The sequence below is a fragment of the Monodelphis domestica genome, chromosome 5, assembly GCF_027887165.1.
Source record: "Monodelphis domestica isolate mMonDom1 chromosome 5, mMonDom1.pri, whole genome shotgun sequence".
NCBI lineage: Eukaryota > Metazoa > Chordata > Mammalia > Didelphimorphia > Didelphidae > Monodelphis > Monodelphis domestica.
In genome coordinates this window covers 58,220,883-58,244,445 of record NC_077231.1, presented here as the reverse complement: position 1 = coordinate 58,244,445, position 23,563 = coordinate 58,220,883, and the positions used below count along the sequence as shown (strand labels likewise).

At 35.2% G+C, this 23,563-nt stretch overlaps 1 protein-coding gene across 12 annotated transcripts in view; it reads right to left on the bottom strand.

Annotated features, from left to right (window-relative positions):
- The window catches only part of SYT1 (synaptotagmin 1), a 734,125-nt gene that overhangs the window by 419,197 nt on the left and 291,365 nt on the right, over positions 1-23,563 (bottom strand). The window contains exon 5 of one of the 12 annotated variants that reach the window (XM_007503093.3): positions 12,096-12,166. The exons of the other annotated variants lie outside the window; for them this stretch is intronic. The gene's annotated coding sequence lies outside the window, so the exon portion shown is untranslated. The remainder of the gene's footprint in view (positions 1-12,095; positions 12,167-23,563) is intronic. 12 annotated transcript variants of the gene reach the window in all.

The following is a 23,563-nucleotide window of genomic DNA, read 5'->3' as shown; positions in this document are numbered from 1 at the left end:
TAACTTATTTTTATTTTTGCAATTGTATTTATATACCAGTTGTCATCCCTGATAATCTGAAAGTTCCTTAAAGGCACTTTTTAATTTCATATAGTAGGTGTTTAAATAGTCCTTGATGAATAATATTGGAGTGGTTTGCTATTTCCAACTCAAGTGGAAAGGATTAAGTAACTTGGGTTACATAGCTTACAAATTTCTGAGGCTAGATTTGAATTCAGGTCTTTTTGACTCAAGGATCAGTGTTCTATTCATTACCTTACCTGGATACTTGGATGAATGATTAGTTCCTGTATGACAATAAATGAATAACTTCCAGGTCTTTTTGACTCAAGGATCAGTGTTCTATTCATTACCTTACCTGGATACTTGGATGAATGATTAGTTCCTGTATGACAATAAATGAATAACTTCCTTTAATATAGGGATTTAAATTATCTCATTTGATCTTTAATAAATAGCATTTTAAAGTAGACATGGCAGACAGTAATCCTCCTTTAAAAACGAGGACACTGTAGCTAAAATAAGTGAGGTAACTTATAGAAAATCACACTTCCCATGGCCAGTAAAGGGAAGAGCTGAGATAGAAAGGCAGATGTCCTTTGCTCTTTCCTTTAGAACAGGAGTTTATAAACTTTTTTGTATCTTGAACTGCTTTAGTATGGGATGAAATCTATGGACTCCATCTTAGAAAATGTTTGTAAATGAAGAAAACACATAATTATAAAGGAAATAAATTATTTAAAAATCGGTATCAATGTATTTATATATCATCTGCCTACTCTCTCTCTCTCTCTCTCTCTCTCTCTCTCTCTCTCTCTCTCTCTCTCTCTCTCTCTCTCTCTGTCAGGGCAAGAATCCCTGCCCTAATGCCATTTTACATGTGTAGAAGTGAGGACTTCCTTATTTTCATTATAATGATTGGTCTGGAGTAAAGTTCCCAGATAAAACCTCTTAAAAAGAATGTGGCTAGAATATTGTCTGATAGTTTCAAATGATTTCAGTGTATTGTGAGCAGAATGTTTTTTAAAGGAATGATATCTCAAAAAAACCCAAACAAAACCAAACTCCTCCCTCTTAAAAATATAATTATGCAACATCTCAAACTAAAACTTGCATAACTAAAAGGAGAATTTTGTGGAATTGGGGTAGCTCCAGAGATCCAATTCTTAAATTTTCAGTGGGAGCATTTACACCTTGAAAATGGTAACAGCTACAAATGAGGGTTTGATGAATTGTTTAGTTGTTGTCTAGACTGGAAAAAAAAAAAACGTGCTAGAGAAAATGTTAATGCAGAATAAATTTTAAAGTTTTTTAACTAGCACATCACTACCTAGAATTCTATTTTATACATGAATTGAAAAAAGAGGCTGAAAAAAATTAAACTGGAAAAGAATGGAAAAGCATGGTTCTGGAGTCATGAAACCTGGCTTTAAACCCCAGTTCTCATATTTATTGCCTGTGTGATTTTGGATGATTCAATTAATCTTCTTGGGTCTTGGTTCCCACATCCATAAAATGAGGGTATTGCCCTAGATATTCTCTGAAGTCAATCCAGCTTTAAATCTAGATAATTCATTTTTTAAACCTCTTACTTTTCCTCAATAATATGATCAATTTAATGAAGGGAGAAATCAGCATGGATTTTCTATGTATTGCCAGAGAAATTTGAAACTTTGCATACCTGATCTGTTAGTGTTATCTTGTTTGGGGCAAAATAGACAATATTGAAAGCTGCCAATGGTAGCAGGCTAAGAAATTGTGGCATGATATCAAAACCAATCAATAGGGGGCAGCTAGGTAGCTCGGTAGATTGAGAACCATACTAGAGACAGGAGGTCCTGGGTTCAAATCTATTCTCAGACACTTCCCAGCTGTGTGATCTTGGGGGAGTCACTTAAACACCATTGCCTAGCCCATACCACTCTTTTGCCTTGTTACAAGATGGGAGGTAAGAGCTTAAAAACAACAACAACAACAATTTAGATAGATAGATAGATAGATAGATAGATAGATAGATAGATAGATAGATAGATAGATAGATATAGATATATAGATAGATATATTCACATGCATATATTTAAACTTGGTCTCCTAATATGCTGTTTTTCTAGAATTTCAACTAGGTTCTGATGCAAAATATATCTGGCTATTCTATGTTCTGTTAGCATCATAAACTATTAACAGTCTTTCTCTGAAAAATGGCACAGGGCAAATGTTATATATATTGCTAGCTGGAAACAAATCTTATTTTCCAGAATTTGGAAGCCTTATTAGAATCAAAATGTATCAAATCCTTCACTTTGAAATCCTTCATTCATTTATGTGGTTTTATGAATTTATGAAAAACTGAAATATTGAATCCGTTGAGATCTCTATGCTAACTTATTTTTTCTGAACAACTAAAAAAAATTAGGAAAACTTTCTCTTCACTTCCAAAAAATTAGCATCTTCTGTTAAATGGTTTACACATTAAACTATGTCTCTATGAGAAATAACAAATTAAAGTCAAAACTGAAATATTAAGAAGCCATTCCATTAATAGGCTGATTATGATCTTTTGTCTTTATTATTTGAGAAATATGAAAGGAGTCCTGAAATTACTGATATTCTCTTTGATGAAAAAGAGTTTTAATTTTTGATTAAAAGTGGGGGGAAATGTCAAGGGCTTTTTCTTCTTTAGCCTTTGTGATAACTATTCTCAAATACAATTTTTTAAATGCAACCACAACACTACTATCTTTTCAAGAGATAAGAAAGTCATTGCCTCCAGCTATTATGTAGCAAGAGAAGTCCTTTCATATTGTTAACAGAATGTATCTTCCAGAAATTTCTTTAAGATCTGAATACATTATGATTCCATGAAGTTATTCATAGCTTCAGAAATGGGACTTTGCCAGAAGAACTATGAAAATCTTGCGAAAAAATAGAAAACCACCTTATAGACTTAAAAGGAAAGTCAAATAAAGGCTAAGAATTCCAACTGGGTCAGTAAGGTAACAAAAGAATCAGTCCATTTAGTTGGGAGCAGGGATGGAGGTGAGAGGGAAAGAATTAAATTGTTTATTTCATGGCTTCATGTAGACTGACTGAATCTTTACTTTCAGTGGGGTTGTTCTGGCATAATTTATAGCCAGACAATGAACCCTCGGCTTTCATTTCATGAACGAAAAAGGAAATTTACCATGGAATATAATTCAGAGATTGTCTTCCTACTTTGAAGTCATACCTGCTCCCTAGTGATTTAGCTGGCTGAATTGGAACCATTTCTACTGACTATATTGGAAAAAGAAATAGGCTCTCTTAACAAAATTAATTTACGTTTTGGAGGAGTTAACTATTGGGGTAACTGAAGCTATTACAATATTGAAGCTAAAATATTAAATAGAAAAATATATAAACCAATAATATTTTCACTTGACTTCAAATAACCTGTCTGAGCTTAGGCAAGTCATGATTTCTAGAGGCTTCAACATCCACATTTATAAAATGAAGCATCTATATTAGATGAGTTTTAAGTTTTCTTCCTGTACTGCATTTATATTACATGCCTAAACAAATGAATGTCTGGCCTCAGACACATACCAGTTTCATGACCCTAGGCAAGTCACCTAACCCTTTTGGCCTCAGTTTCCTTATCTGTAAAATAAGCTAAAGAAGGAAATGGCAAACCAATCTGATAGCTCTTCCAAGAAAACCCCAAATGAGGTTATGAAGAATCAGACACACCTGAAACAACTGAACAAGAGCAACACCACCACCCCCCCAGTGCTGATTTCCCCAACAGTGGTCTAAGATGCCCAGGTGAATCTAATGCTTTTTATAGAGCACTATAAATTAAATATGTCCAAAATGAGAACATTTCTTATTAAAACATTAAGAAGGCAAGTACCTTTGAAAAAGGTTTTAAAAACTAGAGCATCACAAATTTAGCCATAAAAGGAGCTTTGGAAATTATTTAGTCCAAGCTTTTACTTTACAGATGAGGAAACTGAAGCCAAGGGAAGGGAAGTGACTTGTTCTTTTGACTGCACCATAATGCTTTTCCTTTATTTTTTTAAATCAAAGTAGTCAACTGCCCTCTGATTATTATATATAATTAGAACCAAGTCCATTTATAGAATTGCATCTATCGCAGTATATGAATTAATTTTTTCTAGACCTTAAACCTAAAAAAAAGTCCTCTGCATTAAAGTTGATCCAAACTGGCAGGTGAGCTGCCCTCATTCTCTCTGTCTGTCAGCAGCTACAGTTGAAGAGTTAAAAACTTGCTAATGGGCAAGCCCTCTGGTCTGATCCAAACTCAAAAGCAGCTGCTGAAGCAGCAAGATAGAGGAAACTCAGCTAGCAGGAGTAGAAGGAGCAAGACAGGGGTCAATGTCTATGGCAAGGAGAGGGCAAAATCTGAATTCTCAAATTGGAAAATTCATGTTGATCTGGATGTCAGGTTGACTTTGATCTTAGGGTATACATCAAAATCCTTCATTTGGATTAAAAAGGTACTGGCATTGTTTTCAGTAGAGTAAGATTAGACAGGAGAAAGCCCTTAGCTCCTGGGACCCTCCTTGGTACTGCTGATTATCTCCAATCTCTAAAAGCTGAACGACTAGTGAAGAGGGATAGACACCATCCCAGCTAAATCATAATCGGAGGCTGATTGCTCCACGAGAAACAATTCTGGGACTGAGTCACTTTGAAATGTGATCATGTGAAAGGTGGTGATAATATTGGGTGAAGGTTAACCATTCTGAAAGGATCTGTGAATGTACCATATTAATAGCTATTAAAAGAAAAGGCAACTACCGCCTTTCATTCTGAACTGATTAAATGTCATGGTGTTCTGTCCTAAGAGATTTTTTAAATGTTGTAATTAAATGTAGATGTACCTGAATAAAATAAAATACCTGCTGTCTGATAAGTAACTAAAAATTTAATAGCTGGGAAGTACCTCTTCTTTTTCAGTCATTATGGAAAATACTTGAAGGAGCTCTGATTTGACATAGTCAACAATTTCCAGAGGCAAAAGTGTACCTTCCTTGAGTTTGGATCACACGATAATGAAAATACTTTAAGGAGTTCTGATTTTGGCATAGGTATAGGAAATTACTCCATTAAAATGGATTGCTGTCCATTAATAATTTAGCATATATGTCCTAGGAAGTTGTTTAAGGAACACAGAAATTAGATTGGGGTGGGCTGGTAAATATTTAAAAACTGACTAAAAAAAGTATTCAGGATATGCTTACAAGTTTGATCTTCATTATTAACATTTTCTCCATCACTTTTTATACTCTAGATAAACAAAATAATAAACTAAGCTTGATATTTTTTTATATTTGTCAATTTCCAAGGTATGAAGATAGCCAAAAGATGTGGTAGGTCTGGGTCTGGATTAGTTGAAAGAGAATTTTCACCAGTTTGGAACATAAGGCTATAGAGTGGACATTAGGGAGCCAGATTGGAAATAAAGTATGGCAGAATGACAGCTTTAGGTGGGGTGAGTCATCAAAAAAATCAGTGGAGGGCTCCAGACCAACAAAATGTCTCTAGAAACTCAAATAATATAAAAGAACAACTTTGAAGATTTTTGTAATATTATTATTAGTCAAAAGAAACATATAGCAATTTATTTATTTTTATTTTTATTTTTAAACCTTACCTTCGGTCTTAGAATCAACACTCTATAGAGGTTCCAAGACAGTGGAGCAATAAGGGCTAAGCAATGGGAGTTCAATGATTTGCCCAGGGAGCTAGGAAGTGTCCAATACAAGATTTGAACCCGGGACCTCCCATTTCTGTGCCTGTCTCACAAGTCCAATGAACCACCCAGCTGCACCTTCATTGGCTTTTATTATATGAATGCTTCTTTTTGTTCAGATTTGAGATTTCATTGTTGTAGGTCTTTCTCTACCAATGGATATTAGCGACAATTGCAATTTGTATTCTCAGAAAGTGGCTTGGAACAATGAGAGGTTCACATAGTCAACAATTTCCAGAGTCTTGTGTACCTTCCTAATTTTTTTTTTAATATTTATAAAATATTTAGGTTATATTACATGGTCTTTCTAGTAGTGCTACTTATTCTGCCATTGTTTTTGGACGCCAAATTCTGCATATGAAATGTTCTAGAGCAGAGGCATTAGGCATGGGCAGTTCCTATGGAGGTCAACACCTCTGCCCAATGCTGCTGGAACTATACTAATATAATTGGGAAATACCTAATAAAATAAATAAAAATAGAATAGAATAGAGGTAATGTTAAAATGGGGTTTTGTAAGTCAATAGTTTAAGTTTGATAGCTCAGTTTTAATGTATGGACTTTAACTACTTTAGAAATATTTGATTTGTAATCCTCAAGAGCTTTTAAATGAAAAAAAGGGGGGTCAGGCTAACTAAAGGCCATACAACCTTTTTTATTCCAATTCAACCCTACTATTCTGTATGACAGAAGCTTCAGAATTGTAGGTCTTCTGTGTTCCATATTAGTCATTTGCAAAATGGGAAAATAAGAATGCTTGATGGAAATAATTCATAATCCAATTTTTATAAGAAAAATGAAGGCTTTCTATGTCATCTCCAGTTCTTCTAAGGTTATTTTTCCATATTCAAGTTGAATTAATTCTATAAAATTTAAATAAAAATGAAATATTTCTGTAATATGTATTCTTTTAAAATTTATAAGAAAATGGAATTAAGGCACAGTAACTCATAATATAGAGGGGCCTTAGTCTGCTAGGAAGAAAACTGTTCTTTATGTTAACCTAAAGTTGCCCTCCCCACCTTCTCTCAATCTGTGTGTATATGCATACATATATATTGCATGTAAAATACATATGTGTATATATAACCTACTTATTTTTCTAATTCATATATGAACTCATATTTATCTTCTCCACATATAATATCCATATATTTCCTCTCTATATATAAAAATATATTTCCATCCCATTTGTATATAGGTTCTATCTCTATTGAGATATATATGTATGTGTCTCTTCCATAAAGAATAACAAAATAATAATAATAATGATATTTAGCATTTTTTGTCTAGCATCTACTACATACTAGGCATTGTGAAAAGCACTTTAAAAATACTCATTTAGGGAGCAGCTCGGTGGCTCAGTGGATTGAGAGCCAGGCCTAGAGATGGGAGGTCCTAGGTTCAAATATGGCCTCAGACACTTCCCAGCTGTATAACCCTGGGCAAGTCACTTGACCCCCATTGCCTAGCCCTTACCACTCTTCTGCCTTGCAACCAATACACAGTATTGACTCCAAGACAGAAGGTAAGGGTTTAAAAATAATTCATTTATTTCTCCCTTGCCACCACCTTAGAAGCTAGGAAGTATTATTTTTCCCATTGAAAAAAAAAGAAGTAAATAGAATTCAAGTGACTTGCCCAAGGTCATACAGCTATTTTCTATTTGAGACAAATCTGAACTCAGATCTTCTGGACTCTAGGTCCAATGCTCTATCCACTTTACCACATTGCTGGAGAAATGAAATTTCATCACTGAAACCCAAAGTAGCATCTAGAAGAATAGAAAGACAGATCTTTGAATTTTTAAAGAAAAAAAAAAACCTTATGAAAAATAAGCAAAGGCCCTCTTTTTTTTTTTTTTAAGAGGGGAGGGACTCAGATCGGTAATTTACATGGTTTAGGGGATTCCCATGTAAAGATTTAATAATGAATGTCAGCCACTCTTTGTTGACTTAACAGTTTTGTTGCCCAAGCCACAGTCTCATGGACAATATATAATGCTAGAGGCAGTGATTCAGTCCGGGTCATCCTCAATCCAAAATCAGCTCTCTATTCACTACAGACTGTTTTTTTTTTTTTTTAAACCCTTACCTTCTGTCTTGGAGTCAATACTGTGTATTGGTTCCAAGGCAGAAGAGCGGTAAGGGCTAGGCAATGGGGGTTAAGTGACTTGCCCAGGGTCACACAGCTGGGAAGTGTCTGAGGCCAGATTTGAACCTAGGACTTTCCATCTCTAAGCCTGGCTCTCAATCCACTAAGCTACCCAGCTGCCCCCAATCAGACTGTTTTTTGCAATTGGTGATTTAAAAAAAAATCATTAATCATTGTGCAAAAATAGTACCAAAATAATGCAGTCTTGGGTTTTGAGGCATTTTTAAGACACATCTCCATACTTTTCACATTGAATACTGTAAGAAAATCATTGGCACAAATGAGGAATATGTGAACATAGCTCTTCAATAAAAAGACACTGAAGGTAACTAGCAGTCTATTCACAAGCGGATATCATCGTTCGTATGCAGACATGGGCATACAGCATTTTACTGTAGTAATCTTCACAAGATTATTTGTCAATTAATTTTCTCCAGTTCAATTAAAATGACAGTCTAAATAAAACTCAAGAATCCCATTCCACTCCTTACATTTGAAATTACAATGTCTAATCTTAAATTACAGATGAGTGCCTGGTACATAATACATAAAATGAAGATTTTCTTCCAACATCCCTAAGAAAAATAATTATTCCTAGCTCTCATGCACTTAGAAAAAAGAGGGGGAGATAGTCTTCCACTAAACAGCTGCCTTCCAGCTGTATTGCTTTAAATTATTAATTTTTATCCCTCTGCAAAGAATAACATTAACAGTGCATCTGGTTACTTCAAATTACCTTGCTATAAAAGTGGGTGCAATGAATATGCAATGGTCATGAGAAAGGGAGGCAACTAGGCACCAGGATTTTTTGGCAGGGTGGGGTGGGAGGGACAGTTGAATTTGATTTTTAAAATACATTGAAAATAATAATCATCTGAATGACTTCATTTCAATAACAGAAACATAAAATTTTCTCCGAATCAGAAACAAAGCTGGTGACAAGTCAGGTAACAGAGGTCATCTATGAGGAATACGATCCTTAAGGCTTGATTTTCTTTAAGTGATAGGTACATGGAAATGTGTCAACAGTGTGCTGGACTAGAACTATTTAGAATACAGCTCATCATGTAAAGCAGTTTTATTTTTGTTTATCATTCTCCTATTCTTTTTCTTACAATAGAGGAAATTATCATTGACTGTGCCTACTGGAGTCATTTCTCCATTTGTCATTTTCCGAGAGATGGAAAGGTCCCGAAGGACAAAAAAAAAATCAATACTCACATATTGGCCCCCTTTAAATTTCTCTTTGGCCAGTCTTCTGAGTGTACTACTCTCATGTTTGGAAATCACATGTGGAGAGGCACCAATTTGGGGATCATGTTCATTAAATCATATCTGTCTCAAAAGTCACATAAGTTGACAAAGAAGCTCAATACATCAACAGACATGACAGTTGTCTCTACTAGCAAAGACATCTCGGATATACAATATAGCCAAGATTTTTACTGTGTCCAAGGACTTGGGGGAGGCAAGCAGTGTGATTGGCTGGCATGTTGAGCCAAGACTAAAAATCATCACCGAAAGTCCAAATGGAATTTTGGTTTGCAAAATTAATTTCATTTTCAAGTTTCCCTGAAACTTTTTAATTGAAAATATGTTTTATGTTCCTTGGAATTTGGGTGTCATGTTTTAAATGCATAATGAAACTGACACAGGAAGAATATTTTTTAATATGGCACAATTTAAATTCAGAGTATTTGGTACAAGTATATGTATATATTTTTGTCAAAATCATACATATATATATAATTTTTCTCTCAAAGATGGTTTGTTCTCACTAACTCTGGAAGTAATTAAAGAAGACTCTTCTCCTTTTCTCTTAAGTTCAGATCAAAAGTGAAAGAATGAGGAAAAGAATGCTGACAATGTCTCCAAAACTTCCCAATGATGCTGTTATTTAACCTCTGAATAGATATCATAAACTGTTATAGAAAAATATGGTATACCTAGTCTCTCTTCAAGGGTAGCTCAGTAGTGCACTAGATAGAATATCAGACTCGGAGTCATCTTCTGAGTTCAAATCTGTCCTCAGACACTTACTAGCTCTGTTGCCTTGGGAAAGTCACATAATCCTGTTGGCCTCAGTTTCCTCATTTGTAAAATGATCTAGAAAAGGAAATGGCAAACCACTCCACTATCTCAGCCAAGAAAACTCCAAATGGGGTCTTCAAGAGTCAGATGTGACTGAAATGACTGAGCAACAACAATACACTCTCTTATCATCCCCTTTTAAAATCCTTATCTTCCTTCTGTGCTCATACATGGTGTCAGCTCCTCTGTGAAGCTTATTCTGGTGCCCACTCCATCATCTTATTAGTCTTTCTACATTATCAGAAATATAACTAAGAAAAGATGGCCAGGAATTTGTCTCTAGATGCCAAGATATAGAGCCAAAAAAATTAGACTTAATACCTAGTAAAAATAATTACAAAGGGAAGAATTTAATGGACTTCCTTATCTAAGCTGCCACATTTAAAGAAAGCTCCTCTCTAGTCAAACCCTGCCTCCCCTGACACATGCTCACTTCCCTTACAGATGTCTTCAAAGAGGCAGGTTCTCTATATCTTCATCACTTTTTGGGCTGCTCACCCTAGGCTCAAAATTAGTGACTGAAGCACACATTTTTCTGGACTTATTTGAATATATGTTGTAACATTCTCTGTTGAAAATAATTCCCCTAAAGGCAGAGCCCTTTTGATATTTTTTTGTCCCTTTATTCGCAATTCCTTGCACAGTATAACATATAGTAACTATTTAATGACTTTGGATTCAGTTGAATTTGATAAAACAGGAATGACAATGTCAGACCCACCAACTTCAGAGGGCTGCTATGAGGATAAAACCAGGAGATGCTGCAAAAGTACTCTGCACCTCTAAAACACTACATGAGTCAGAGTTTTTGACAGGTAATTGACATAAGGTTAGGGATTCTGGCTTTTCCATCACCTAGAGTACTTAAGAGAATGTTGAGTAAAAACTTACTGGATGAGCCAGTGATTCCCCTGTAAAATCTCAAGAGTAGCTAGGGAGCCCTTTGTCTCTTCCACTAAGTGTGGTGCTTTTATTCATTTATTCCATCAATATTTATTGATTGCTTGAGCTCCACATTGGGAAGAACTGTGGAGGGGGAGGGATGGTTAACCACAGTACTATAAGTTTGGACTGGAACAGTCTAGAAGGTGCCTGGATCCTTTGAAATTGAGATAGAAATTATATGAAAGGAAAACAATAAGGATGTGTGACTAGAATGGTGGAACGGCAGAATAATTGAGAACAAGATATAGAAAAGTGATGAAAAGAAGAGTTAGGAAACAGGCAGTTATACTAACACGCAAGGGGACCTGGCTAAGAATGGAGAGTGAAAAAATTGGCTGCATATGCCTTCAGCCTAATTTATTTTTCATCAAAATATGAACTGAATGTACCAGCTGAAATAACACCCTTCACTGGGCTTTTCAGAGGGTTTCTGATGGATAGTTTTGCTGCAATGAGCAAAACTGCCTTTTCAAAAGAAAATGAAAGAATGTGTACTACTTTCAAGAAATACATTTGTACCTAAAAACATGCAGGAGGTATAGTAAATAAACTCGCACTGAGAAGTGATGTCTCAAATGCAAGTAAGAGAAAATCTTAGGCTATTGTCCTTCCCACTAGGGAAGTTATTCCATACAAGACTTGCTACAGAGATTATTTTCACCCCAAATTGCTACCCAGTCATTACTGGAATAATCACACAAGGAGGGATCAATGCAACATGACTATTTTAATATAAATGCATTTTCCCCCCTCTGAGTTTTGAGTGAAATAGGGTACAGATATGAAATAACACCGGAGGTAAAGAAGTCCTCTTATTTTCATTTCAGAATGGCTAGGATTCAATTTAACTTAGAGTTTAACAAATTAGGAAAAGGTAGAGGAGAAAAGGGAAGGCTCCAAATGTCTTTTCCAACTCCAGTGCCAAATGCAGAGAGATAATGCCAACCATTAGGCATCCTCTGTAGTCTTTTGGGAGTATTGCTTGTCAGTGTGGGGAAGGGACAAAATTATAGAGCTGGAAGGAATCACGTTATATATGTTTGGCACATATTAACAAATGCTTTTTGGTTGGTTGATATATCACCATTATTTTATAGATGAAGAAATGGAGACTATAGAGAAGCAAAAGGATATAAACAATGTGACAAACCTATTAAGTCCTGGCTCAAGGTCTTCTAACTCTAAAGTCCAGTTTCTCTTTCTGATGAAGGGCTTGACAGCCTAGGAATATTAAGAGATTAATGATGGACTATCATATCAGGAGTCCCCCAGGTCAATGATTGGATAGATCCCATAAGATAGTGTCTTTAGAAGTAGTAAATGCTAGCCATTGGAACCATACTTTGGATTCACAATGGGTCTTGATGTTGAAATTTCATTCATATACATCTAGGTCAGCTAGGTGTCAAAGTGGATAGAGTACCAAGCCTGGAGTCAGAAGTCTTGAGTTCAAATTTGGATTCAGATATTAGTTGTGTAACCCAAAATAAATCACTGAACCCTGTTTTCCTCAATTTCCTCATTTGTAAAATGAGCTAGAGGAGGAAATGGAAAACTACTCCAGTATCTTTGCCCAGAAAACTCCAATTGGGTTCCAGAGTCAGGCACAAATAAAAATTAACTAAACAACAACTCTCTTTCTGTCTCTCCCTCCCCTTCTCTTTCCTTCATTCACTCTCTATCTGAGTATTCAACAGCTCCTCCATCCCCTTTTCTGGTCAATCACTAAGATCTCATTTTTTTTAACAGTAAGTAGTCCCAAAGTTCTGACCTAGCTTCTTTGATCTTCTCTTTATATATATTCTCTCAATGATCTCATCAGCTCTCATGGGTTTAACTATGCAAATATCAGCCAGATCTAAATAGAAAGTCTCAGTCTCTCCCCAGAGCCTCAATCTAGTATCATCCATTATCTATTGGCCTTTCTAAACTGCACATATCCAAAAGAAGCTCATTATCTCTCTGCTTTCCCTCCCCACCCAACATTTTGCTTCATTACTGGAACAAAAGTATGTCTTTATTGGAACAGAAGAAGTAAATGTCTTACTCAGATTAGTTTCTACTGCCTAATGACTTCAATAAAGATATTTGTGGTAAGGACTCAGTCTCTCCTTCTGCTATTTTAGGATTGCTGTTGCAATCAAGGGACTCAAGTTCCATTTGCAAGGAAAATAAGAGAACAATTGGCGATGTTACATATTTAAGACAAAGATTAACTGCTTTGTAAATGTAATATCCACAATTTAATTCTAAACAAAAAGCATAATTTAATGAGAGAAAACCAGAAAAGCTCAGCAAGACAGATTGGTACAGATGTGAAGGTGACACCATTTGGTTTGCTGAATTTATTTATTTGTTCCTCATTTTTGCAACATGAGTTTTTGTTTTTGTTTTCTGTTCAACTTTTGTTCAAACAATCTCAAGCTTATCAGAACGTAAAGTATAAAAGGATTCTAGCTGTGATTTGAAAGAATAAAGGATTAATTTGAAGTATAAAAAATGTATTTCCTAAATGAATAGGAACTCCCTTGAGGCACTCCCAAGTATATTAACCCTCTAGAGCTTAGTGAATCAACTTGAAGTCTTTTGCACATAGCAAGTTAAGGCCTTGGGAAAGAACCACGTCAAATGTCATTTGAAGCTACTCAGCCAGGCACACAGAAAGCCCTAGTGCACCGATAATATCTGACAACACTGGCTATGCTTTTTCTGCTCCAATGGCCAACTTGTCCAAATTCCAGGAAAACCAACACACAAATAATTCATAAGGAACGACGCTGTCACCATGAGCATTGCAAGGCAGTCGCTATGACATTTTCACTAATGAACATTTCATATGCCAGCATGGCCAAGACCATTGGCCAAAGTTAAACTATTAGGGAAAGGAGAAGCCAATGTGACTTTGTACATAAAATAATGTGGGTTTCTTCTCTTTCATAGACCCAGAGAATCTCAGAGTTAGAATCTGAGCGGTCATCAGGTTTCATCTGTACCTTAAGAGATCGCTTTTTTGTTGATCATTGTTAAATGAAAGCATCAATGCAACTCTATCACTAATAAGTTTCTTGTAGGTCCTCTGGCAATATCACAATCAGCTTCAACCTCTCTTGGGCTAGGCAGCTGCAGTTGTGATCTCTATGACTTTAGAGGGACACAGAGGAGCAATGAAATGTCCAGAATGAGAATCTAGCTCACTTTCTTACTTCTTGACTTGGGGTTCTGTAAGCTAGATTATACTTCTCATTCAGTTTTTACTTGTATGAATGAGTCAAAAAAAAAAACAACCCAAAACTCTAGCTACTATGATTCATCAATTTTTTGCTACTTGGTCTAAGAGATGGAAGTGAATTTTATATATTTACAAAGCAAATCTATTTTAAATGGAATTCTCCATTCTCCATTAGCAACTATTTCAATTGTCATCAACTACATATTCATGCAACTGTGTCCCAATAAGTCAATAACTTGATTTTATCTTCCTGACCATTGAAAAACATCTAGTATAATTTAAAAAAAATCTTCTATAATGCTAAAACATTTGGAAAGGTATTTGTAAAACTTTTAATCATCTCAATGGTTTATCAAAGAAATTCACAATCCACATCTTTCCAACTCTCTGAATATTCGGTATAACAGAATTTTTTAAAAAAAGATAATTAATTATATACATATTTAAAAAACTAATCATTTAAATATATTGGTATCATGATGTCTATGTGGTATGGTAAAATGGACAGCCTGTCTGGGAGGCTCCAGTGTTTGTCTTCCAACCATATCACTTCACAGAAACATTTAAATACCACTGCAAAGAAAGAATGTAAGACCCTGGGGAAGTCACACCCTCTTAATGCCCAGGTAATACTCTAAGAATATAAACTTCAGAGACTGCTAATAATTAACACTGGGAAGGAGAGAGTGCTCATCAGGAGATCTCTATGCCAATTAAATCACAGGTTGAAGCCAATAAAAAATGGTGGTGTCCTATAGAGCCAGGTTCCCATAGAGAAAGGTTTTCTTTCTATTTGCAGACTATCATTTTAACAAAACAGAGATTGTGTATATAGTGGATTGAGAACAGCTTCAATGCTAAGGGAGACAGATTCAACTTCTGCCTCTGACATATCATGGTGGTGTGACTCTGGGCAAGTCATTAAATGCCTCAGGGCTCTAAGTATCTACCTAAGTCTAAAAACTGCAGAACAGATGGTAACCTGCATTAATAGAGGGAATGGCCTCATCTGGAAATTACTCAGAGCAATGAAATTCCAGAAGCATTTTATACCCCTAAATTAATAACAACACATTTATTGACAGAGAAACAGTGTAGAGTAGTAGACAGATGTCCTGCCTTTACAGTAAAGGAAACCTGGGTTCAGATTCTATCTCTGAGCTATACAAGTTACAGGCATGATGATTGAGTGAAGAAAGTTCCCTATCAGGTGATTTCTATACCAATTAAATCACTGCTCCTAACCATTCTCACCCCACCTCCCAAAATACATCAGATAATTAATCTTACAAAGTTGCTATGTTGGATGTCTAAAAAATAAGGAACCAAATTGTTTTTTTTTTTAATGTCCATTCCCTAATTAACAAATGGTCAAAGGAGAGAACAAGCAATTTTCAGATGAAGAAATCAAAGTCATCAATAATCATATGAAAAAAATGTTCTAAACCACTCTGGATAAGAGAAATGCAAATTAAAACAATGCTGAGGTACCACTTCTCATGTAACAAATTGGCCAAAATGGCAGTAAAGGAAAGTGGTAAATGTTGGAGGGGGTGTAGCAAAATTGGGACACTAATGCATTGTTAGTGGAGTTGTGAACTGATCTAAACATTCTGGAGGGTGATTTGGAACTATGCCCAAAGGGCTATAAAACTGTTCATACCTTTTGATGTGGTAATACCACTACTGGGTCTGTATCCCAAGTAGATACTTGTACAACATATTTATAGCAGTTCTTTTTGTAGTTGCAAGGAATTAGAAATTGAGGGGATGTGCATCAATTGGGTAACGGCTGAACAAATTATGGTACATGTTGGTGATGGAATACTACTGTGCTAAGAAATGATGAGCACAATGATTTCAGAAAAAGCTGGAAAGATCTACAGGAACTGATGCAAAGTAGAAATGAGAGAACATTGTACACAATGACAACAAAATTGGACAATGATTAGACTGTGAAAATGTGGCTACTCTCAACAATGCAATGATCTGGGATGATCCTGAAAGACTTAGGACCAGAAATGCTGTCCACTTCTAGAGAAAGAAAGCTTGTAGTTGTCTTTCACATAAGTGTATCTGGTTTTATTTGGGGGTTTGGTTATGTTTGAGTTTGCTCTTACCACAATTACCAATATGGAAGTGTGTTTTGCATGACAATAAAAACCAACAAAAATAAAAGAAATTTTTAAAAAATATATTTCATAAGTCCATGGGATTTAGAATTGGAAGGTATCTTAAAAGTCTAATTCAATTCTTTAATTTTACAGAGCAGGAAACTGAGGTCTAGAGAAGCAATGTGATAGTCTTAATAACACCCAAATTGTATGTGTCAGCATCCATATTTGAACCGAATTTCTGACTCCAAATTAAAGTCTAACTGTCTTTCATTATATTCTTCTACTTCCATAAGTAGAGGAAGATTCTCTTTTTCCACACCAATGAGCACTGTAACTGAAAAGACTGATATTGGTATTGACCCACAGTGATTGAATCAGTATAGAGAGAGTGTGTGAGATTCTCCTCTCTTCTCCTCTCCCCTTCTTAATAACTAGGGATAGAATTGAATTCCAAAATCTATAAATTATTTGGCCCAAATGATAAAGTTATGGGTAACATTAACTTCTGTAATTTATGAATTATTTAGTAAATATAGCTCAAACCAGTTACTTTTATTTACCTAATTAATTAATCTATTTTTGTTCTGAGCAACACCCCCCTCCCCACCAAAACCGCAAGATGAATCTTCTAAGATGAAAGACATTTCTTTCTAAAAGTGAACAATGACCTTTTAAAATTTCCAAACTAAAAATGTCTTTATTGAATGAAAAAGGATACAGAACCTTTCAAAGTTGCCTATGCCTTTAAAATCCATTTGTAATAAAACCCATTTTTCTAACGAATTAAAAGAAAAGCAACTTCCTCCCTATTTTTCTAAGTAAATCACTGAAGATTTTTCCATAGGAGGGCAGTATTAGTCAACTCATTTGTCAGTTTACCCCTTTTAGTTTCTATAAATATAGGAAATTCCTCAGGTATGAGAATTCCATGCTTTCTGCTTTCTTCATCTATCCATCCATTTGCAGAAGAGCAAGCAATCATCCAGTATCAGTTTTTTCTGTGTTCCTAGAGTCCCTTAAGCTAAGGATGCTTTCCCACCTAGTCAGAATCTGAGTTCATAACTCCTTGTTTTGGAAACTGAGCCCAAGGCAGTGGTTGTTGGAACTTTAAGCCAATCTCCAAACACATAATATTCAATTAATATTTTTTAAATGTGTCAAAGCATCCAGGGAGGCATTTTAAAAAGAGTTAATTTGACTAGAAGCTGTAGGAGATATTTTAGGCTGCAAACACCAGTACGATAAATATATTTCAGTTTCAACTCAGGGTGAAATGGAACTTTGGACAATTTCCTTTAACTTTTAAGAGGTTTTAGGTGTGATATCTGTTTATGGGTTAAAAAATATAATTACCTGCAGAAAAAAAAGTAGTACCTTATGGGATCTCTGTCCCACATAGGTTTTCTTTGTTGTTGATACTAAGGTCTAAAGAATTTAAGTGATTTAATTAATATCTCATGAATGATATGAATGTGAACCACCAGATCTGAGACTAAATGATATCAGCTTTTCTTTCCTTCCTTCCTTCCTTCCTTCCTTCCTTCCTTCCTTCCTTCCTTCCTTCCTTCCTTCCTTCCTTCCTTCCTTCCTTCCTTCCTTCCTTCCTTCCTTCCTTCCTTCCTTCCTTCCTTCCTTCCTTCCTTCCTTCCTTCTCAAACTGTTGAATTATATTCCACTTACAGCCCACTCATTTTCTAAGATCTTTTCAATCTATACTATGAAAGTTCACCCTCAAAGAGTTAGCATGGAGTAGAGGAGAGGGAAATGATTATTGAGTCAAAAAGACACAAGTTTAATTTCTACCTCTTCTCTGACTGTATCTACCACTAAGCTCTACTCACTGTGTGATCTGGAAAATGTCAGGTACTTTTTCAATGCTGCAGGCAACTTCTGGGACTGTAAATTGCAGCCCTGGTATTTCTTATCTTCATTATGAGAGGGAAGTTCTTCACTGGGATTTCCTAATTCCAAAGAAATCAAAGGGTGATCTAAAAATAGGTCAGTTGTCTCTTTTTTTGGGTTGACCTCTGGATCTCTTAAAATTGCAAAGAGACCTTTGAATAATACAGGCTTTCCACTGGTTATAGCTTGCATTTATGTAGCGCTTTAAGGTCTGTGAAGTAAAGTTATGACTATTATATTGTGCTATTAACATTTTAGAAAATTTACAAATAAAAGATTTATTATATTAAATATAATCATATATATTATAATTTACAAAAGTCAAATTTATTAAATTTAATATAAACATATAGCTATCAAATGTGTAACTATCAATTTATGTAATTTAAATTTTAGAAAATTATAAAATATAATTCTTTTTAAAATTTAAATTTATATATATTAATATTAGAAATATTTTTTATATTCCTCTTACAACAACTATGGTTAGTAGAAGGTATTCTTTTTCCTTTATTCCAGATGAGGTAACTGAAGCAGATAGAGTTAACTTTTGGTTTGTTCAGGGTCATAGAGTGAGAGAAAATATCTGAGACTCAATCTGAACTCGGGTCTTCCTGACTTAAAGACCACTTTATCTCCTTCAGTCCTTCTCCCTAGTTTGTACTAAATGACCAGTCTACATCCTTTCCCTTCCATATTTTTGGATTTTGGAGGGGCAAAATTCCTTTTGCATTTCTTTCGATATAAAAGCTAAACATAACTTAAAATCACTTGGGGAAGGAAGGTGGGTAGAGTGTTGAACTGGAGAGACCTGAGGATTTTAGGTCCTGCTTCTGGTACACACTAACTGTGGGTTTGGGGTCAATTATCTATCTTCATGGAACAGTGCTTTCTTCATCTAGAGAATAGGGATAATATTACTTGTAATACAACTGAGATAATATAGTATCCTAAAAATCTGCACGAAAACTTGGGACACCTGCATATGTAAAATACAATATAGACTTCAAAGTACTATCATTTATGAGTAACAGTTGGTGTCTAAGAGTGTGTACACACACACACACACACACACACACACACACACACACACACACACACTTAAATGGTTGGGTTGGGGAGTGGCAATATGGTATCTCAAAGGAAAACTTCTTTCACTCAAAAACTCAGTTTTCTTGTTGGCAAGTTTCTTTCCTTTTTCCAGAAAAGGTTGCATGCTGTGAGATTATTCAGAAAATTAGGTGGTGTGATTTATTTGAATTTTGGTGCTTTTCATGCTTTTAGAGAGCTGTAATTAAACCTCATTACTAGCCAGAACCTAATAGGAAAGACAGTTAAATTATAAATTTTGTCGAGTTATAATTGCACAATGACCAGTGAATAAAGGAAAGACTTCAGCCATAATTTGATGGTCTACTGATAGCTAACTGAAATCTTAGTACAAAATAATTGCTCCAAAATGCTTTAGCCTACAAAACACTTAAAATCCTTCTTTCATGTGAAACTAGAGAGGTTATAGAGATAAAAATAGATATTTCTACATTCATATAAAAATGTAATCAGGAAGTTTTCTATTCTTTTACACACATATATTTAAAAAGAGGATTTGTCAAAAATATATTTAGAAATGTACCTGAAAGTTTTTAAGATATCCCATTTTTGGACTTGTACATATTAAATATACACAAAAAAGCAACATATAAAGCTTGCTACATTTTGAGATGAGCTCAGCTTTTGTTACTTATCGCAATGGGATATTCTGAAGACCAACAGCCATGAAAGTAGTACATAATGGAACAGCACTTATTTTCATGGCACTGTTTTCAATTAGTTTTTATCTTCCCCTTCAGCTACCCATTTACAAGAGAGTAACTGGATCTGGAGAGATAAGGAATATGTGATATGCCTTTCTAAATTTAGTTTTTTTCTCAATTTAATTCTCTTATCCAACCCTACAACTAAATTGTTGTTGGTGGGTATATTTGTTTCCACATCGGTTAGTGTCACTTGCTATTTTGGGAAGAAGACTGTAAGTAGGATCAATTCTCTCTCAAAATTCAGTATTAATAATTAACAGCCCTAATCAGTTTCCACATAATCTTGACTTATGTCTGCAATGCAATATACATTAGTAAAGCTTTGGCTTGTATCTCCAATGGCTATCCTTTATGTACTGGAAAAAAAAAAGACAAAAATCATTGCAGCCTGCCACTAGACACCCTGTGTGATTGACTTTTTAATGCACCTTTCCAACATTTTCTCTAAATGTTCCCCTCTATTCATCCTAGCTTTCAGTCAAAAATGGATTCCTTTCTGTTCTCTAAATAAAAGTCCTGTTTTCCCACCTGTTTGTCATTCCTTACTCATCTTCTGTTCCTTAGCTAGAATGACCATCCTTCTCTGCTGTCAGTTTCTGACCAGTATCACCCTAGAAACTTCCCCCACTCCCAATGAAGCTTCCTCGACTCCCCTATCTGCAAAGGGCATCCTCCTCCTCTAAAGAAACACAGTGCCTTGTCTTTCTCACTGACCTTACCAATTATGCCTCCTATTATAATTATTTGTACACAAGCCCAATCTTCCACACTAGACTGAAGCTTCATGAAAGCAAGATCTCTATGGCGTGTTTTTATTCCCAACTATGCTTTGCATTGGCAAATTGAATTGCATAGTAGAGAAGAAAAGACATATTTGCACATGAATTGGAGTTTTACAGGGTGTGAGAAAATCTTGTGAGAGCTTTTTAAAAGAGTGATGTTTGAGATGGGAAAGGACCTGTTCATTCAATATATATATATATATGTATATATATATATATATATACATATATATATATATTATATGGCAAAGAACTGGAAACTAAAAGGATGATCCCTCATTTGGGGAATGGCTGAACAAATTGTGGTACATGGTGGTGATAGAATACTATTGTGCTGTAAGGAATGATGAACAAGATGATTTCAGAAGGAGCTGGAGAGACCCACGGGACCTGATGCAGAGTGAAAGGAGCAGAACCAGGAGAACATTGTACACAGGAACAGCAATATTGTGGAACAATCAAATCTGACAGACTTTGCTACTAATAGCAATACTGTGATCCAGGATAATTCTAAGGGACTTATGAAAAAAGAATGCTATCTACATTTAGAGAAAGAACTGTGGGAGTATAAATGCATATGATTTATCCCTTGTTTATTGAGGAATAGGTTTTGATTTTATAAGAGTATTCACTTACAAAAATGAATAATGTGGAAATGTGTTCTGTGTGATAATACAGAAAAATAAAAGGATGGTGTTACTTCCAAGTTCAAGGACTCTGAGAAAATTTCTTTAAGTAAGATGGTGCTTTCATTAAGCCTTGTAGAAAGAGTATGAATTTGAACTTCCTAGGAAAAGGTGGTGGTGGTGGTGGGGGGGAAGTGTTCCAGCCAAAGGGAATAAATTGACCTCAAGAAATAGAATATAGAAAATGTTTGAGGAAGAGCAAGCAATCAAGTTTAGAAAGAATATGCCTAGCACCAAAAAGCAACTGATAATCATTCATGAAAAACTCCTTTTCTAGGTGCCAAAGATACAAAGAAAAAAAAGCAAAAACAGTCTTTGTCCTCAAGCTTACATTTCAATGGGAAGACAATGGCAGATAGATACAGAATCAATAAAGAGAAAATAAAGACAAATACCAATTATACTGCCTTGAACATAGCAGAAAAAATTTTTAAAAATACTTGTTGGATTGTATTTAATTAGAATCAAACCATAATCATTTGTTTGGAAACAGATACTGAAGTGCTTTGAATGATAAACTAAAGAGTTCAGAATTTTTCTAATTAGATAATTCTTTGGACATTTCCAAGAAGAAACTGGGCAACCATTTGTCAGTAATGTAGTATAAGAGTTGGGTTAGAGGTAACATCCTAATGGCCTTGATGACCAGACAACCTATAATTGTATCAGATATTTAAAGAAGTGATCACCATTATTAATACCCAACATAGGAGGATTCACCATAGCAAATCATTCTTCTTGAGGTAAAATTGTTACTATAATCTTTCTGCATCAGCTACCACACTTTATCACCATTATGCCACTAAGACTGGAATATGATTTTGTGCCACAGAACTGTCCTGCAGACATGATCTATGATATTTATAAAGTGTAAGAATATGCAACAAAAAGTTCCACAATGACCTTAATAAAACACCCATCACTAGTGGTAACCATAATCTCAGGCCACTTCCATGCAATTTCTGAGTTAAGAAGTTCAAGATTTAAAGGTTATATTTTAGCAATATGAAAAATAGCCCTGAATCCTGGTTTATAGTCCTACTACTGACTAAAGAATCCATCCATTCATTCTTCCTTCCTTCCTTCTTTCTTTTTTTCTCTTCCTCGTCTCTCTCTCTCATCCCACCATCTTGTTTTAGTGAATATGCATTTGAATTCCAGCCCTGCCAGTTATTGTCCATGTACCCTCAAATAGCTGAACTTCCCTGGGCTTTGGTTTCTTTATTTAGAAAATGAGGGCCAACGACTAGAAGATATCTTCATGTCTCTTCTACATATAAATCTATGATTCCAAGTTAGAAACAAATGGATCAATTGCATAATTGGAAAATATCAATACTTATTAAGTCAAAGATTGATATAGTATAGTATAATATAGTCAGAATGGATAATAGGGAAATGCCAGATGAGGAAATCTCTATTAATGGAAATTGAAACCTTTTCTCAACTTATACTTTCAGAGGGTTGCCTAAAGCATGGAGAGGTAATAGGACTTGCTCAGGGTTATACAGCCAGGATGCATCAGAGCTCAGATTTGAACCTAGATCTTCCTGGCTGTAAAGTCAACTCTCCATCCATTGGTATATGACAGCCTCTCAAGTGTGATATTATTTTAAAAAAAAATTATAAACCTAAGAAAGTGGTCTAGACTACTTGGAATCTTTTGACTTGACTGTTGGGAGGCATGATCAGCATCTTGGAGACAACTGTCAAACTGTCAGATGCTTTGATATGAAAGTATATGTTTAGAAAAATATACTAAAGTTGGGAAGTTCTTAACAAAGTCAACACAAGCCCATGTTTGATAGAAATACTATTTTCCTCCCTGGTAGCTAACATGGCAACCAATATCAGGAAATCTCAGACATTTTCTATGGCACTACAGAGATGCATTTTACTATTGCCCATAAGCCACATTTCCTAGTGATATACTACCAGAAAAAGGTCAATGGCAGCATGATCCATTGGGTAGGACACTGAACTTTGAGTCAGGAATGTGAAGGTTCCAATCTTGTCCCAGATACTTACTGGCTGTGTGACCCTGTGAAGTCCCTTAACTGTTCTATCCCTCATTTCTTCATCAAT